Genomic DNA, 21,107 nt, shown 5'->3' with positions numbered 1-21,107 from the left:
AACTCTTGTTTTTGTTGATTTTCTCTATTACTTTTCCATTCTCTTATTTATCTCTGCTCTAACCCTCATCATCTCCTTCCTTATTCTAGCTTTGGGCTGATTTGTGAGAATTTAGCTAGAAGGCAGTTGGCCCTCCTGGCCAGCTAGATGCTAACCCTGCTGTGCAAGGGAGGGCAGTGGACGTCTGCAGGGCACCCATCAGCCTACCTCTTACCCCAAACGCAGCTCCCTAAGCACGGGGCTCCGCATTCTCCCATGACGTCTAGATTCCGAACCTATGAGGAGGCGTCATGTCTCTTCGTGTTTTATGTATTCATATATTAAGGTGTTAATGCATCTAACAGCACGATACGTGCTGAGGTGCACCTTGGCGAGAGGTCAGAGTGCCTGCTGTGCAGAGTTTACCATCTAGTGGAGAGGCAGCAAGAACCAATTAAACAAGCAAAGAGATGAGGAGTTACAAACGTCATGGGTCATGCTGAACATAGTCAGGGTCCAGAGACAAATAACAAAGACAGGCCAGGAGAAGCCACTGCTAAAGACTGAAACTCACATTGAAAACTGTTGTTTCCTCACAGTGCGGAAGAGAACCAAGACAGGAGGATAAAGTAAGACTGAAATCGGCTATTGGCAGAGGGGCCAAGGATGGACATGTGCATTATGAGAGCGGATGGAGATTAGAGAAAGAGAGCTCGTCGTCACCCTAGAGTGCAGGAATTGATGAAAAAATAGCTCAGGGTTGGAGGAAGAGTACCCTTATGGTCGCAAAGGTAGCAAAGAAGTTAATGACTCCGTGGATGTGCCTTTTTATTTGCACACAAACTATTACCTGGGAAAAGAGATTCTCCAATGTCTGCTTCCAAAATGTTACGCTTTTCTCTACTGACATCATACCAGTTTAAATGGTCTCCTCTTCTTTTCCGTACTCTCATGAAAAGGTGACTTACATAAGAAACACATTTCTAGGGACTTAAGCCCTGATGTCTCATGTTAGAAATCCAGGGGCTAGAAATCCCAAAGCTCCTGGCACTCTCACACTGCTCTGCCTCTGGGACCATATTCCAGGGTTCATCCAACGGCTCCTGGCAGATGGGAAAGCTTATGCTGTAGGTGAATTGTGGCACAGAATTCCATGAATTTCAAGCAAAGTCTTGCTCTCCTATGCAGAAAACCATTCTATTTTTAACAAATAGCAGCTGGCATGTTTATGGCTCCTCATAGAGACTGAATGCTTGACCATGGGCCACCAAGGGAGCCTGAGCTGCCCCTCAGGAATTATATCTTGCCAACCCACTACGATAGACAGCATAATGCCCCATCCCCAAAGATGTCCATGCCCTAAAGCCCCCAACCTGTGGATATGTTATTTGCCATAGCAAAAGAGACTTTGCAGATGGGACTAAATTAAGGAATTTGAGATGAGAAGATTATCCTGAATTATCTCAGTGATCCCAATGGAATCACAAAGGGTGCCTATAAAGTATAACCAGGAGTGACAGTTAGGGAAGGAGATGGAAGGATGGAAGCAGAGTTCAGCAAGTCAGAGAGAGATGTGAAGGTGATTCACTGCCGGCTTTGAAGATGGAGGAAGGGGCCACTGGACAAGGAAAACAGGTACTGAGCAACTGTGCATCAACCTTCGTTGGCTCATGTTGGACCACGGTTTCCCAGAGTCCACACTCTTTGATTTTCTTGAAACTGTGGTTAGCTCCAATATTCTCCAGATCCCAGCACTTACAGGCACCTGGTTTTGACAGCCAGTATGATTTCTAACATCAGGAGACTCCTGATGGCCCCATGGAAGCTGTGTGATCAAAATGCCCAGGAGCTATTTTCAACCATTAGATAATTGTAATACAATTCAAATTAAAAGTTAATAGATCATTTCCTCCACTTAGAGACTTTAAGTACTTATGATTCTCAGTAATGCATTTTATGACCAGACAGCATGAAAATATTTTAAGATAGTCCTCAACATACAAAAATTTCACCTTAATGCATTTATATAATCATGACATAAACCCTTTAAGTAGGAATAATTATCTTTATCTTGCACACAAGGAAACTGGACCAGGGGAGAATGACTTGAAGGAACATAGTAGCGGCAGAGCCAGCACTCAAACACAGGGCTTCTGATTATGTGTGTGTACTTTTATAAAGCAATGGATTCAGCAGTTATTTTGGTCAGTATTCAAAATTCGCAAATTTCTCCCTCCTTTGCTTTTATCTGATATCTTTTTTTTTTTTTTTTTAGTGCAAGTTCAATTATACCTTCGTGCAAAAAATACAGCCAAGAATGTGCTCGTATTATGTACCCAAAATACAGTGGTCGTATGGTAGTTCTATTTTTAGTTTTTTAAGGAACCTCCATACTGTTCTCCATAGTGGCTGTATCAATTAACATTCCCACCAACAGTGCAAGAGGGTTCCCTTTTCTCCACACCCTCTCCAGCATTTATTGTTTGTAGATTTTTGATGATGGTCATGCTGACCGGTGTGAGATGATATCTCACTGTAGTTTTGATTTGCATCTCTCTAATGATTAATGACATTGAGCATTTTTTCATGTGTTTGTTGGCAATCTGTATATCTTCTTTGGAGAAATGTTATTTAGGTCTTCTGCCCATTTTTGGATTGGGTTGTTTGTTTTTTTGATATTGAGCTGCATGAGCTGCTTGTAAATTTTGGAGATTAATCCTTTGTCAGTTGCTTCATTTGCAAATATTTTCTCCCATTCTGACGGTTGTCTTTTTGTCTTATTTATGGTTTCCTTTGCTGTGCAAAAGCTTTTAAGTTTCATTAGGTCCCATTTGTTTATCTTTGTTTTTATTTCCATTTCTCTAGAAGGTGGGTCAAAAAGGATACAACCCAGCAATCCCACTACTGGGCATATACCCTGAGAAAACCAGCATTCAAAAAGAGTCCTGTACCACAATGTTCATTGCAGCTATATTTACAATAGCCAGAACAAGGAAGCAACCTAAGTGTCCATCAACAGATGAATGGATAAAGAAGATGTGGCACATACATACAATGGAATATTACTCAGCCATAAAAGGAAACGGAATTGAGTTATCTGTAGTGAGGTGGATGGATCTAGAGTCTGTCATACAGAGTGAAGTAAGTCAGAAAGAGAAAAAAAATACCGTATGCTAACACATATATATGGAATCTAAAAAAAAAAAAATGGTCATGAAGAACCTAGGGGCAAGACGGGAATAAAGACGCAGACCTACTAGAGAATGGACTTGAGGATACGGGGAGGGGGAAGGGTAAGCTGGGACAAAGTGAGAGAGTGGCATGGACATATATACACTACCAAATGTAATACAGATAGCTAGTGGGAAGCAGCCGCATAGCACAGGGAGATCAGCTCGGTGCTTTGTGACCACCTAGAGGGGTGGGATAGGCAGGGTGGGAGGGAGGGAGACACAAGAGGGAAGAGATATGGGTATGTGTGTGTATGTATAACTGATTCACTTTGTTATAGAGCAGAAGCTAACACACCACTGTAAAGCAATTATACTCCAATAAAGATGTTAAAAAAAATACAGAGGAGTAAAGTAACTGGATCAAATGTTAGAAAAATTGGCTGTGTCATATATTTTTTAAAATATTTATTTATTTACTTTTTTGGTTGCACCGGGTCTTAGTTACGGCAGGCAGGCTCCTTAGCTGTGGCATTCTAACTCTTAGTTGCAGCATGCATGGGGGATCCAGTTCCTTGACCAGGGATCAAACCCAGATGCCCTGCATTGGGAGCACGGAGTCTTATCCACTGCACCACCAAGGAAGTCTCATGTGTCATATATTATTTACCTAGTAAAATATTTGGAACTATAATCCAAAGCGGCATTAAAAGAAGTTTTGAACAAATACCATATGCTAACACATATATATGGAATTTAAGAAAAAAAATGTCATGAAGAACCTAGGGGTAAGACAGGAATAAAGACACAGACCTGCTAGAGAACAGACTTGAGGATATGGGGAGGGGGAAGGGTGAGCTGTGACAAAACGAGAGAGAGGCATGGACAAATATACACTACCAAACGTAAGGTAGATAGCTAGTGGGAAGCAGCCGCATAGCACAGGGAGATCAGCTCGGTGCTTTGTGACCACCTAGAGGGGGGGCATAGGGAGGGTGGGAGGGAGGGAGACGCAAGAGGGAAGAGATATGGGAACATATGTATATGTATAACTGATTCACTTTGTTATAAAGCAGAAACTAACACACCATTGTAAAGCAATTATACCCCAATAAAGATGTTAAAAAAAAAAGTTTTGATAAAAATTTTAAAATCACTGACTCTATAAATTGTTCTATGCATTTCCCACATTTCAGAGCTTTGAAAAACTCATTCAAGATTATTTTCAGTTTTAAGCAAAAAATTTAAATAAAGAAGGTGCTTGGGTTCTGAAGATAATAAGAAATGAAGTAAATAAAAATATAACTGATTAGTGCGTATGCTACTGCTTAATGCCTAGGAGATGTTCCATCAATGTCTGTTGAACAATTTGAACAGCATGTAGAAGAAACAATTAGGGAGACGCAAGAGGGAAGAGATATGGGGATATGTATATGTATAGCTGATTCACTTTGTTATAAGCAGAAACTAACACACCATTGTAAAGCAATTATATACTCCAATAAAGACGTTAAAAAAATAAAATAAAATTCCATTATATAAAAAAAGGAAACAAATACATGTAGAAAATTGTGTTAACATAACAATGTGACAAAGGAAGTACAACATGGGTGGAAATTAAAGAAATCCTGTTATAATACTGCTTATTATTAAAGTCATTTGTCACTGATTTTCTTCCCTAATATTTCTCTTTTCAGCATGTTCTAGTGCCTCCTGCAAAAACTAAGGATTAATCCTGCACTATTCCCCTAAAATGTGTTGATTCTGAAAGCAAAGAATGGCACTTTTTCAGGTAATATGTACCTACTTTGTTGAGTCTATTCCTGAACAAATCAATGGAAAGTTACATTTCTTAGCACTATTTGTTCTATCGACTTTTACACTGTAGTGATAACTCAATTACCAAGAAAGCAGGTTATTTTATTTTGTAGTCACGTCAATGTGAGGCAAGCCGAATCAAAGGGTTTTCACTCGGGAGGTAATATACATATATTTTAGGCTGAAAGCTTCACAACAGCCTTGTCATATTTCAGTTAGATGAAAATGCCCACTGGATAATTGTTGGCCGTGTTTGCACTTCTCGCCGCCTGGGCTTCCAGGCACCCAGGGGGCCTCTCTGTAGTTCACCCACCACCAGGCTCCTGACAGGTGCCTAAGAACCCATTACCCAGGCATTACGTGATTTCTGTATGGACCTTGTCATCAGGAATCGGTATGAGGAGGGCAATCCTGCCCGTACAAGAAGATTGGAGCCCTTTCAGGACATGCCCTGGCACGTGGGAAGACTTCAGAGGAGCCCGAAGGATCTTTCAGAACTAACATCAGCCAGTAGGTGCGTGCACATCAGATCTTTTTCAGTGGATTTCTTCTTAGTGGTAAAAATGGCGAACACAAAGCTAGCTGGGGAAGACAGTGTGGTTTCTTCTTAGGCCCCAGAAAAGAATGGAATAACTAGGGAACATTCTAAAATACAGTCTTCCTGAAATGTAATAGTTGAAGTCTCTCTTCCAGCCATTCAAGTATTGCATCAAATGGACCCAATCTGAATAAATACCAATTCAAAACAACTGTGTACAATAATCCTGAGAGAAAACCATTGCACTTAGAGAAACTGACCATTTACTTTTTTAAGGTCTACTTTTGCAGTACAGTAGCTGTGACCTGCCCAGATGACTGTCCCACAAGCCACTCTGTTCTTTAAGAGGTTGACCAGACTTGTCTCTACATCCCCAGAGGCAGAGGCTGCAACTGCAATGGCCACTCGATAGCACTATTTCCACACCTGGACCTGCACTCTGGGTCCTCCAGAATCTGCAAAAGCACCATCTTCACAATTTCCTTATCAATACTAGATGGGTGATGGACAGATGGATGAATAGATGGAATGATGTATAAATAAAACATAATTTTTATGAGCACCTAAGTGATTGCAATGTTTTATGCAAATACCACACTTTATTAATTAGCCTTAGCTTATCCTAGCTGGTTCTGGCCACTGTTTTCTTGGATTCTTGTGTCTCTTCATAGGTTCTGCTCAAAACTGCATCCCCTGGTGGTGATCTACCTGTGGGTCTCTTACTAGCTGGTACACCAGTTCTGAGAGGATCAGAGGCATTTCTACTTGTGTATATTTCTTGGGATCTTAACATTCTTTTCTGAGAAATCAGCAAACACAGTACATACATACACACATGCATATGTGTCTGTGTATGTATGTATGTATATATATATATATACACACACACATATATATATATACACACACATATATATATATATACACACACACATATATATATATATACACACACATATATATATTTTTTGTTTGTTTGTTTTTGCCTAACTGCCTTGAATATGCATATTCCAATGAGATCACCCTGGTGTCTTTGTGATCTCTGCTCTCCTCAATTCTCTTCTCCATGGATGCAGTTGGATTCCTGGCTCCTTGAAAGGTCACCTCTAGACTGATCCTAGAGCTCTCAGTCAACACTAGCCCCTGACAACTGGCTTCTTGTCCCTGACTCCTGGGACCCTGGGGCACGTTTACAACTGGAAAATCTAGGATAGGCTAAGGGAACCGTCATCTCTCAGGAACCAAAATGTCTAGCAAGATATATTTTAACTGAATTCCTTAGATCTCAGGAATCTTATAGATCATAAACAAATTGGCAAGTGCCCTAATTTTCCAGATGAAGACAAATAAGTTCCAAAGCTAATTTGTTAAGAAAATACAGCTGGAAAGTGGTCTTTTGAAGATGAACTCTAAATGGAGAAATCTTTTTCTCTGCCCCAGTATCTTCACAGTATCTGATCAGAATAGGAGTCTATCAAATATGTTATGAAATAATTAGCAAAAAATCATATTTCAATAACTAAATATATGTATACATATGTATTTAAAATAGGTATGTGTTCTTCACTGAGGATCAGGAATGATAATTTAAAACTACTATTTCTCAGTTATGAAAACCACAAATGGTTTTCTCTTTGAAAATGTCACTTCTCATTACAGCATGAGTCCCAAATGTTGACTTAGTTATTAAATTATTGGTCTGTCACGATGAATATGCTACATATATTCAGAATATTCAGAAGCATTCCCTTACAGCTTTTAAATATGTATACAAAAAGAACAAAAGAGATTTCTGTGTGTCTGTACTCTTCAAGTACATGAGCCAACGGCAAAGCTCATGATTTAAAACAACATATTCCAGAGCAATAATTTAATATTTTTGTTCTTTTTTCATCAAGGCCTATTTCACACTTTCTTGCATAAAGTGCCTTAATGTTTAGACTCTGATGGTAGGTGTGCTTAATCATTTTGAATACACAATGGGCAGAGAAGAGACTGAAACAATATAAGCAGAACTGAAATGAGAATAATCAACATAAAACAGAGAAATCAACATCACATTTGAACCCTAATTATGCATCCATTTCATCTCACAATTATTCTTCATTTTTCACATTCAAAAGCTGACATGTATGGCAAAGTAGTCTTGAGGAATTCTGAATTTGTTATAAATCTACTTTAATATATTTCTATTACAATGAGAAAAGAGCATTTGGAGAATTTCATTGCTTCTAATAGCTATTTTATATGGCAGAATTTACCTTTTAAATTTCTATTTGTACTTTTGTTTCCTATTTAAAAATGCCAAAAACAAAAAATAAATGAGATTTATGAGGGTTTAAAGGTAGAATAAAGACTCATCATAAATATATTTTAAAAGCTGGAGATTTCAGGATTTATGAGTAATACATTGGCTCAGACTCTAAATTTTCCTTCTCAAGACAGAACATTACTGAGAAAGCACCTCAGCCTTAGCCAGAAATCAGGCAAATAAGAACATCTGGCCAGGATCCCCGTTACTCCTCAACTGAGCTGCAGATACACATTTGTATTACAATAAAGAGGTTTCAAAACTTGAAAATTCTTTTGTTATATTAGAGCTCCATATATCAAATCCATGAGTTTGGAAATAAAATGTATTACATTTTCAACTGCTTTCTTACTATATCTGAAAAAAGTAGTAATGAGTTATTCAAAAGTAATTATAGTAAACATGGTTACTTTGTTCTTTTTAGATATTTTAAGCTCAAAAGAGTTTAATTAATTTTTTTTGGAGGAAGAAACAACTATTAGTATGTATCAACAAAATGAAGGTCAAAAGAACCATAAGTCATTGAGTAAAATTCTGTGACCTAAGGACATAAAGACAATAGTAAACACTTACTGACTGCCTACTGTGAGCTACATAACACAGGATTTAGGTGCCTCTGTGTATTCATGTATTTGGGCAGGGGATAGTTTGGATGTCACAGAAGGGTAGCAGGGGAGGTTGGGAGAAGGGGTCTTAATTGTAGGGAGTGGGATGCACAAACCCATCATAGTGAGATGTGAGGACACACAGGGTGGATGACAGGGAAGTGCCACTGATATCCTGCTAGTCACCTCTCTCTACTGGAGTACCCCATACATTTTATTAATATTGAGAAAGAACTCCGTTTTTTCAAAATTCATTTTCCTATTTTTTTAATACTGATGCATAAAAGCACTATTTTCTTGGCATGCTGATCCTATACAAAATGTTTATTTATTCTTGTCGCAAAGATTATGAAGAACAACTTTCCTTCTTTAAAGATGTCAAAACAGATTATTGGATGTCCTGTCTAGCACATGTTTTGATTATCTGTGTCTTTCATTGTCTTTGAGCTATTTTACAACTCTCTCTGCAAAACTGATAGTAATGCAAATTATACTTGTCCATAGAAATGCAAATGATGTTTAACTATTGGATATTGACTAGGTTTGCATCTGTAATGTAGGTTCATTTCAGCGTTTCCAGTTTCGTGTGTGTGTGTGTGTGTGTGTGTGTGTGTGTGTGTGTGTGTGTGTGTGTGTGTGTTGGCTGAATTCTCTGAATCAGTTGTAACGTGTTATTGGTTTCTGCCTTAATTTCAAATTAAATGAACCTTTGCCATGGGTTCATTTTATGTTTGTCATGACCTAACCTTTAAAGAATTGTATTTTACTATTTTAAAAGCTTGTGTTTAAATTTTCTATCGTAATTTTTATTTGGACAGTACTAATACTTCCCATACAAAGACAACTGTTATAGGTCAATTCTCGGTATCTGCAGTTACATAATGTATAAAGTTGCTGCACACATAACATCAGTGAGTACTGAATAGCCATGGAGGGCAAACCGGGCAGGATTCTGCCAGCCTCTGGTCGCAGCGTCTAAGGTGTTATCAGCCCTTCAGTGACATTCAGCCCAGCCCAGCAGCACTAACTTGAGTCTGAATGAGATCACCTAACAGAGGGGGTTTCTCTGTAAGGTCCATTGCCGCCTTCTTGCGTTAGAACACTTCGCTTTGCTTCACTTCACTTCTTCCCATAGATTCACTTCAGCATTACATGTGGAGGCCATTTTTAAGAGAGGAATCACCAACAAAAAGTACAGAATGTGAAAAACATGACACTAAGGAGACTACAGAAAGGATGTTTGTCTACACTCTGAGAGCTGAAACACACAGGCATGGAACCCCAGAGAGAGGATCAATTATGATTTCTTTTTTCCTCTCATGCCCATGGGCATTTGGCAAGCTGTCCTTACAGTTTGAAGACTTAGAGGAGCAGGCTTTTTCTAGTCTGCTTTTTCTGCTAACTTCCCAGACCACTGAGGAGAACCTTACAATTCTTGTCTTTATATAGACCACAGCTGTAGCGCCTTAAACACCAGGCACACACAGTCCCCCTCCCTGGTGTGGGTCTCAGGACACCATCCCACCACTATGCAGTGTCCCTCCAGGGCTGGAAACCCAGGAAGCACTTTAGACTTGGACTTCCCTCCTAGCTATGATGTTAGAATACTTTTTTGGTTTCTAGTCATCAATGTTTTGATGTCAAGGTCTTGGCTCAAAACCCATACATTTGTATTCTGTATTATCCAGCATTGGCAATTTTTTGATGTTTCTGAGAGAAAAGCAGAGAAATGATTCATTACAGTCTGCCATTTCAGAAGGATTGCTCCCCTCTTGATCTGAAATGGTGCTAATTTTTCTGATAATGATCCTAAACTGATGCCCAAGTAACTTTTGCATGTTATCTCATGTAGATCATGAAGCTCTTTTGCAGCAGAGCCCTTCATGTGCCTGAAGAAAGTCACGTCCTTTCCAACAGTCTGTCTTATGCTCTTCGGCATCTTCTCTCTCTCTGACCATTCTTCCTATATTACCATTTCAGTCTCTTAAATCTCGGTCATTTGACTTAACATTGACCTGTTTCTCTGTATTTTAAATCAATGCTAATTTATCTGGCATAAATAAGTCATATAGTTAAACCAAAAAACTACTGGAATAGAGGAAATAGTATTTTCAAATAAAATGAAATCCTCTCACTAGCTTAAAAATGTAACTGGTAGTCAGGTTAATATACAATAAGCACACTTTGAAGTTACCTCAAATAATAAATCCTCTTAAAATAAGGTTTCTCTGTGTTGACACAAGAGTTATATTTGAAAGTTCTATCTTAAAAAGTCCATCTTTTGCAAAGAAACTGAATTTGATTTTCTGTTTATAATATATATAGAACAATGAAAATGGTTAACTTTCTGTTAATTTCATATAATTTCCAATGTGATTCATCTCAAAGCAAAATATAATTTCCTATCCACAAGACATAATAAACACCTAATAAAATTTAATGAAAAACATTATTTCCTATCACCATGTGATAATTGACAAATTAACTGGTATTACCACTAAAAGCATTTTCTTCATTTTCTTTTTACATGTTTTATGGCTGATACTTGTTGGAGCTTGACAATTTATAGGTCAGATTAAAAATCTCAGGAATTAGTTGACAGAAATTCAATTTTTAGTTTAAAATAGTTCAAACTGAGCTTATATATTATCAGAGCAGTAAAGATTATAAAGTTAGGTCTCAAACTTCTGTGACCTACAAAATGACTTATGCCAATACATGAATTATAAATAATAGTGTTTGGGGGAAAGGCTTTATAAATCAAAGTTTGGAATAGGTCTTAATAAGGTCGCATTCACATGTACCATTATTGTGAGGGAAGAAAAATTAATATTTTTCATAGAGATGGAAATATACTTGAGAAAATAATTTTGTTATGATTAGTTAATGGTTCACAGAGACATAGAGAAAGAGAGACAGGATGAGAGAGAGACAGAGAACGTAGCTGACCTCCATTTCCACCCAGGAAATAAGACGGGGCATCACCTAATGTTTTCTGTCAGACACAGCAGACATAGACCCTTCTACTCACATACCACGCTTATTGTCAGTTTTGTTAGGTTGAATGCACATTTCAATATTTAAAGCACATGAATAGCTGTGACTCCATTCTATTTTTTGTTTGTTTCCAAGTCTACTCCTTCAGGCCTAAGAAATATCTTATTCCCCCTCTATATCTTAAATAAGTTTTTAACATTTTTTTCTAATCTTTTTTTTCTTCTCAAAGTCCATCTTTCACCCCTTCAACTTTTCTAGCCCTTCCAACATGGTGTCAACAAGAACCTAAATTAAATCTCCTCTCTTGGAAACCTAGAGTGGTCTTCTTTATCCTGACTGGACCCCTGATGCAGTAAACTGTAACAGAAATGGTCTTGGGAAATAGGATTCTGGCATACTGTTGCTTGTTGTCTGAACCCACATGGCAGTGGAACATGGAACAGAGTAAATCCTAGCCAGAAGCAGCCTCCTGATAATTTGAAGTAGGAATTGTGGCCACTTAGGTTGAGTGGCCTATCGAAGGCACTGGGAGGGCAGAAGGGTAGTGGTGCTTATAACTCTCAGGACTGCAGAGTGGAGGATTTATGTCCACCTGCTCTAGGCAACTACAGACAGATCATGAGAAACACAACTCCCAGGTCAAAGCACAATCAGAACCAGAGAGTTTCTATGGAGGAGCTCAAGAATTTCTTATTATTTTTCAGCTCTTAGGAAGACATGGATTAAAACAAGACTCCAAAACTAAGTGTGTGCTTTGCAGAATTATCATGTGAAGTAAATTTGCAGCATCCCGAGTAGGTCACATAAAAATTATGCCATTATCTGAGCAGTAGCAGGCCACCAAGCTTTAGAATGAAGCTGTTGAGTGAACTCAGACATTTTTTAGATCCATATCCCGAAACTCCTTCCCAAGTCTTCCGTACCAGCAGAAGCAGTTCTTTTTCTGTCTTAGGAGACAATCCCTCTCTTGCTGGGAGACTGCACGATAAGCTGCCTGAAGTCAGTAGAATATTGGGGGAATTGAAAGAACAACAGTATAGAATTCATCCCGGAGAGTTCTGTGGGAGAAGGGTGTGGACAGACCCCTTGGGATGGGCATTTGTGTTTCATTCCTGTGAATATTCAACAAAGGACACCCATGCAGAGGAAGCTCTCAAAATCTGGTGGACAAGAGGAACCATTGTGTGGGTGTTAGCCTGCCTCTTAGAGTTTAGTTTTGATTTTTTATTTTTTTGGTTGTTTTATCTTAGGAAGGTTTTGCTGGCATAAAAATGAACTGAGGAGTTTTCCACTTCCCCTGCATCTGAAATAGCAGACACAAGAACCTAATTGTGAGTAATAATTTAGTAATGAAACTAATCTCCCTATTAATGATATATCTTTAATCACCTTTCCAGCACTTTCAGTAGTACTTCCAGTGAAGTATTCAAATTTTCTATTAAGTCTAGAGTCAATTTTGGTAGTATATAACCTGTGTAGAAAATTATCCAATTTGTCCAGGCTTCCAAATTAAATGAAACAATACAGTTGCATACAATATTAGTCTATAATATTTAATCTCTTTTATATCTGGGTTACATTATATTTTCCTCATTCCTAATTACATTTTCTATTATCTACATTTTACATTATCTTGTCAGTGTTAAAAACATTCTCTGCTTTGGTTTATTTTATTTTTTTAAAGAACCAGGTTTTATATTTACTTATTATTTATATATTTCGCTTCCTACTTTATTAAGTTAAACTTTTTCCTTATTAATTTCATCTTTCTATTTCTCTTTGGTTTATTCTGGTGATCACTGTTCTAATGTTTTATGATAACAAACTTATTCTTAACAAAATCACTAAGGTCTTAGCATTGTTTTAGCAAGAGGTATTCTGTTATTCATTGAATTCTGTGCAATTTACAATTTCAGCTTGTTTTTTTTTAAATTTTGATCCAAGGATATTTAGGAGAGCCTTTCTCAATTTAACAGTAGCTAAAGATTTATTTACATTTTTTCATTAAAATATTTGTATTTTTATTTTAGTTCAATTTTTTTTGTTTTGTTTGGTTTGGGTTTTTTGCAGTACACGGGCCTCTCACTGCTGTGGCCTCTCCTGTTGCGGAGCACAGTCTCCGGACACGCAGGCTCAGCGGCCATGGCTCACGGGCCCAGCCGCTCCACGGCATGTGGGATCTTCCTGGACTGGGGCACGAACCCGTGTCCCCTGCATCGGCAGGCGCACTCTCAACCACTGCGCCACCAGGGAAGCTCCTATTTTAGTTCAATTTTTAATGCAGTCTCTAACATTTCAAAATTTTAGTTTGTCATCATTTGAAAACATTTCTAATTCTTCATACATGTATAAATATTTTCATTATTTGTAGGGTATATCATTTTGCATACATTTACTAACCCAAGTGCATTTATTTTATGTTTCAGAGTTTCGATATTCTTGCTGATTTTTGGTTTATTATCTATTAGATATACCTACTAGATTCTAAAAGAGATATATGGTTATAGTCTACTAAAATAATAAATTATAAAATTCCCTCAGAATTTACAACAATTTTTGCTTTATAAATTAGGCTGCTATTTTCTTTGACCCAAAGTGGTTAGTTTCCTATGTCATTTCACTGTACCATTTAACACCATATGAAACTGCTGTATAGGTTTGCCTTTAAGTGACTTCATGAATTAGCATTTCAATTTTAAATTTTACCTTATCTGATATTTCCATTCCCATTTTCTTTTTGTTTGGATTTGATCAATCTCTGTTTATCATTTTATTGTCAAACATTCCTAATCTTTGTTCGAATATGGAGTGTGTTTATGTGTGTGTGTGTGCGTGTGCGCACTAAATTTGTTTTCTTTTCATTTCAACACTGTTCTTTAATGTAGTAATTGAACTTTTTCACATTTAATGCAACCATTTAAATACTTGATATTAGTCATTGCATCTTGCTTTCTGGTCACTTCCTTAGAAATTATTTCCTTTTTTTGTTTTACTGGCTTGGTTTTGTGCCTTTCATTCCTTTTATTTAATTGCTTATATGTTTTGCTTGTTTCCTTGCTTACCCCCTCTTCATATTTGGCAGTTTTTCTGCAATATTTCTTGTTACTAGTGGTTGTCGTTCATTTTCAACATTCATAATAATATATTTTACTTGTATGTAAGAGACCAGGCATTTTCCCCACTGAGACCCACTCTAATCCCAATAAAAACAGAACATGTAACCGCTGTTTTACCCACTCTGTCACTCAGCAAATGAAGTATTTATTAAACTTTGTTTTTCCCATTCTCTGTCCCTAACCCCATCCAATTCCTACATTTTCCTAAAGTTGTCCTTTAGTAACAAACTGTTAATTCAATTTTTATTTTATTTTTGTTAAATGTTTTTTCTCAGATAAGTTACTAGGATTATTATTTCAATACTTGAATATATGATTAAAACTTTTTCATCTCATATATATCATGGTTGTTTATAGATGTTAATGTTCAACTCCTTTTCTAAAAGTAGTCTCTAAATTATTTCATTATATAAAGCTTCAAATTTTGCACATGGGAAGCCTATTTCATATGCAGCCAGATTTAACAAATAAAAATACAGAATGCTCAGTCAAATCTGAATTTCCAATCAACCGCAATTTTTTGGTATAAATATGTCTCAAATATTATACTGGATACACTTATACTAAAAATGTATTATTTCTTTGTCTCATACAATATTTGGAACAGACGTATACTGAAAATATATCCATTCTTTATGTGAATTTCAAATTTAACTGGTATCCTGTATTTTATCTGGCCACCCCACTATTGTTAGTCTGATTCAGTTTTTTCTCTTTGTATGGTCAGGCCATTCAAGATGGCTGTTCTCTTGCTTTCTGTCATCCCCTGCCCGACCAGTCCCTGCTTCACTCACAGGCCTATCCCATCTCCTTAATTATAGGGCTTAATTAGTCCCTGGAAACGGATGAGCCCATCTGATGTCAATTCCCCCTATAACTGGTAACCTCCTTCTCCCAAGTAGTGAAGACTGCTGGCTGCCATGCCCTGTCTGCCCTCTGCCGTAAGTGGTGGGGTATCGCTCCAGGACCCTTTTGTGTAAATCCCCTAGTCCAAGCCGCTGATGTCTCCGTCGCTGCCTCTGGAGTCTTTCTTTGGTCTCCAGGCTGGGCAACTACAAGGCTTGCAGGCCTGCGGGGTGCAGCTCAATACTCTTCTATAAAACATTTTTTCACTGTTTGAAATCTCATTAGAAATTCTACTCAGCTTTGGAGGTATTAACATTTATCATAATATCCCTGGGTGTGCGAAGCTTGTGTTTTGTTTTGCTGTGGCTTTGTTGCTTTCTTTTGTTTTTGATCACTAATCTCGATAAGAATTAAGGAAATACTTCAAAGCAAAGACTGGCAATTGTTCACCTTCTGTAAACCTCAGATCCAAAGGTCCCTGGGGATCAGGAAAGCCAACCCTGTAGACCTACTCATTCAGGTGGATGAATCACCCCCCATTCCAGCCTGTGAACCTCTGCTGTTGAGGGTTTCTCCATAATATGCTACCTTTCTCCGAATCCTCAATTTTGATGCCTCTGCCACTGACCAGCAAGCCCTCTGAGCTCTCAAAGACCCTTCAGGCAACACTTGCTCTTCTGAGTTGTAAATCTCGAGAAGCAGAACCACTTACAGGATAGCCTTCTTTGCTTTGGGTTCTACTCAAATCTAAAGTTTTGTGAATTAGGTAGTAAATGGGTTGAGAGGCGGTTTCAAAAGTGGTAAATGATGGTTCCATCATCCAAAGGGCCACCATCATGTGTGCCTAATTGCAGGAGATGCAAGGGAGAACAACTCTTCTAAAACTTTGGAGAAAATATTTCCACAGGCCATGATTATCTTGTAAACATAATTAAAAGACATGAGTAACCACTGTGAACCTCAAATCATCAGCATGTTTTTTTTTGCTCATCAGCATGTTTTTTTTTGTTTCTTATTGCATCCCTTGGAGTACAATCAGGAAACAAATAATGCACTCAGAATTAGGATTACTCAAGAAGAGTTAATCTTCAAAAGGACTCTTTTATACAAACCCGATATTCCTTCTCATACTACTTTGATTATTCCTTTGGGGCACTCAGGAATAAGGGTGACCCTCAACTTTCACACATGGATAAAGCATGACACAATAATGAATGGCAGCTGACTTTCTGTGTGAAGAGGGGCCAGATGAGAAGTGTGTGTAAATAGGAACCAATTCATGGTGTGACTTGGGGAAATGGAATGTTGGGGTGATCTAATCAGATCTATTCCCCCTCTTTCCTCTCTTTGGGACTGAGGTTTTGTTGCTACCTGCATCCCCTCAGGATAATTCCTTTTCTCCAAAACCCAAGACAACACAGCCTATGACTGACAGCTCCGCCTCAGTCTCTTCCTCAATTCTCAGTCCCTGGCACTCACTACTTGGTGCTTGTACCTTTGCAATTAAGTTAATCCCCAACCTGTGCCTCCCACACTGCTTTCTAGAGGATCTTGGCTAGGACAGGGACTATTTAAAATGGAGTGGGTAGGATGTGGGTGATGTTCAAGGAGAGTTCAGGAATCCAAGGCCCACAGCTGCAGAGCAATCATCTCATTTAGTTCTGGCACAATGAGGGGGAAAGTTTGGATTCGAGAAAAAAGTACATATTCACTTAGTGCATTTTTCACTGAGGGGACCAGTTATGATTAATCAAAAGCCCAGCCATCCTAAATGGACTTTGCTGGTTGGGATTTTGAGGGAATATATACACTGAAGTAACTATATTCTTTAACCCTCATTTTTCTCCATTAGTCAGGTATCCTTGCTGAACAAAATGAACTGAAGACAACAGCAAGGAAGTCTTGGTGATTTTGACCAAGAACACAACAGAAAAAATAAAAACTCTGTCTAGGAGGGTAAATAAAAGATGCCAACCACAACTTAAAACATCAAGCCAAGCTTTAATTTGTTGCATCCCTGTTACATTCCTAGGATAACATCATCAATTAGCTGCAGCTTCCCTACTAACATTCTTAAGGATACAAGCATATATTAGCTACGGCTCCCTTTTGCATTCACAATAATACCATAATCAGTTAGCTGCTGTTTGCTATTTACATTCCTAAAATACCATCATCGATTGGCTACAGCTAACCATGTGCATTTTCTATGATGACATCAGCAATTAGCAGCAGATTCCCATTTTAATTCCTAAAGATACTATCATCAATTGGACACAGCATCTGCAACAGATTTCCGATGATACCACCACCAATTAGCAGTAGCTTTCCCTTCACAGTCTTAGAACACCATCATAAACTGCCCACACTTTCCTTTGCATTCCCTTGATGACATCATGAATTAGCTTCAGATTTCTTTTACGTTCTTAAGGATAACATTGTCATGTGACCACAGTATCCTCCTTTGGATTCCCAGTAATAAATTCATTAATTAGCTGCAGCTTCCCTTTTGCATTCCCTCCATTGATATCACCAATTTGAGGCAGCTTCCCATTTATTTCTAAGGACACATCACCAATTATCCACAGCTTTCCCTTTGCTTTCTCAGTGATACCATCATCATTCAGCTGCAGCTTCCCATTTACATTCCCAAGGATACCATCATCAATTGGCCACAGCTTCCTTTTGCTTTGCCAGTGATATCACCATCAATTAGCTGCAGCTTCCCATTTACATTCCTAAGGGTACCTTCATCAATGGGCTACAGCTTCACCTTTCAATTCCCCATGATGATATCAATTAGCTGCAGCTTCCCATTTACATTCCCAAGGATACCATCATCAATTGGCCACAGCTTCCTTTTGCTTTGCCAATGATATCACCATCAATTAGCTGCAGCTTCCCATTTACATTCCCAAGGATACCATCAACAATTGGCTGCAGCTTTCCATTTATATAACCAAGGATACCATCATCAATGGGCCACAGTTTCCCATTTAGATTTCTAAGGATACGTCAAAAATTAGCTGCAGCTTCTGTTTTACATTCCTAAGGAGACCATCATCAACTGGGCGCAGCATCCTCTTTGCATTCCCGATAATACCATTATCAACTGGCTGCAGCTTTCCCTTAACATTCCTAAGGAAACATCATCAAAGGGCTTCAGCTCCCTTTTGCATTCCCAAGCTAACCACCATAAACTGGCTTTAGCTTCCCATTTATAAGCCTAAGCACAGCACCATCAACTGGCCACAACTTCTCTCTGGCATTCCTAAGGATGCCGTCATATCTGGATGCTGCTTTCCTTTTCCATTCCTAAGGGTATCTATCAATTAGCTGCAGCTTCCCTTCTGCATTTTTAAGGATATCATCATAATTAGTTGCAGCTTCCACTTACATTCCTAAGGATACCACCATTGACTGGCTGCAGCCCCCCTTTTAACATTTCTAAGGAGATCATCATCAATTAGCTCACCGTCCTTTTACATTTCTTAGGACCCATCATTAATTAATGTCAACAGGTAGCTCCTCACAGGTCACAACATTAAAACTGCCATCTAACTTTATTACCTGCTGCAGTATCCATGTCCACCTCTTTCCTGGACTGTAAGCCCTGCTACCTTTCCTCTCCCTGTCTGCAGTGCCATCATGCCTACTAAAAACCCAGGAGCCTTTTTCAAGTGTCACTTCCCCCATCATCACCAGCCTTCAGATTCCTGGTATTGCTCTGCTCTTTTAGGATCTTGTGGTTCCCTGCACCAACGTATGTTGGTGAAAGAAGCGACCACTGTACTGTCCTTGAGGTTTCATGAGAGGTGGCCGGTGGGCATTGAACATGATGATCCATTCCAACATTTCTCTCTTTTAAGTCTTTTAAGTGCCTTTTTCTACCTCATATCAGGGATGTTCTCTTAATTCAAATATATTTGATATAGGCCATCAATTAGACATGAAAAAGTAAGTTGCATCCATAATCCAGCTAACAGGGAATTTGGTGGAATGTAATTTCTATACATCAAACTAATCCAACAGAGGGGACCACAGTGCATTGGGTAGGGTGCCAAGAGAAACATGTAGCACAGATGTAATATGCATAACCTAGCGCTTCGAATAGGATGCTCCCCCTAGGAAGGGACACTTGACAACTGAGGTTAATCCCACAATTAAATGGTATCTTGTAAGTACGGACAAAAAAGTTTCTATTTATCTTATACATCACATGACAAGGTCTCCATAGGCTGTCTTTATGTTCTTTGATCCTTACGCAGGAAAAGTAAATTTATCTACCAATCAAATATTTGTAATTATTGACACAAAGCATTTCTCAGGCTTAAGTTAGGTATTTGGAATACAGTGATTCACAAGATAGATTTGGACATGCCCCTCATGGTGATCAGTGCGATGTGCACTGTTTTGCAGGTAACAGAGGGCATTACGAGGAAGAACATGGGCTCGTGATTTAGATTTGGAATCTGAAGGACATAAAACTTGAAAGCAACACAATTTTCTGCTCCTGAGTTAAACAATTATGCAACTTGGAATAATTTCCTGTCATTACTAGTGTAATTTCCTGTATCTGTGTTAAAACAAAACAAACAAAATAAAATTTAAAAAACCCACCAAGGCCAATCAAAAGTAACTTAGCTGCTTTCTCCACAAAATAGTTCATCTAGGAGGATAAGACTGCATAAAACCCCCACAAAACTAAAACAGCTTACAGAGAGACAGCTTGTTTATCAAGCCTGACTTTGGAATGGCTAGGGCAGTTGAAAGAAGAAATCCACATCTGAAGTTTCTCAGGAAGTTTAACTGGAGGACCTTCATGTCTGCCTGTATGTTTAGCGTGAGGACAGCAACTTGCATTTTATATACCACACTGAGTTAGATGCAATATGCTCTCCCAATGAAATAGCTGGAGGCCCCTACTGGGATCCACAATGCATTCCTCAGATAGATTTGTCTCTGATGATGCAAGTGTTAGTCTCAGTTTTTATTTTTCCCATACTTCTATCTTAGACAAGTTATATTTATCATTGGATTTTTACCTACCTGAAAAATAACAATGGCTTTTTCTTTTAATCAAGTATTGTAAATTCAGCAAAGAAAACCTCACACATTAGAGAAAAACAACATTGATAAATACTATTCCAGAGTTCAATTTCCTATAAGACCGTTGTTTTTCTCTGCAAGTTTAAGTTGTGCAATTTAAAAATCACTTTAAACCATTTTAAAACGTTTTACCTCATTGAACTCCTCACAGCTGATCCACATGCTAAAAGATGCCCCATGCCCATCATACCTGCTGCTGTCATCAAGCCAGGGTTTCTCAGGAGTTTTAACGCTGGGTACAATCAACATAAGGTGCCTCCTGGGCCTTCTCCTTTCCCTCTGCTAAGTTGTGCTGAATTACTCGAGTAGAACCTCCATACAATTTCCTGATAGGATTTTCTTTTTGTAATTTACACATGTGAACCTGTAAAAACAAAACAGAGATTCACATGGACTGACATTATTTATTAAAAAGGGAAAATGGAAACAGAACTTGCATTACCTGGAGACCATAAACATTGTACAGTTTTTGCACATTTTGATGCTAATTAAATTTGGTGCTTGCCTAAAATAAAGACTGAATTTGTTCACATCACTCACAGAGACGTTCTTCTCTATGGATTTGAAAACTACAATGAAGGGGATTCCCACAGATGGTAATGATGCTCTGTACACATA

This window comes from Stenella coeruleoalba, assembly GCF_951394435.1.
Source record: "Stenella coeruleoalba genome assembly, chromosome: 21".
Classification (NCBI taxonomy): Eukaryota; Metazoa; Chordata; class Mammalia; order Artiodactyla; family Delphinidae; genus Stenella; species Stenella coeruleoalba.
This window is presented reverse-complemented; position numbering follows the sequence as displayed.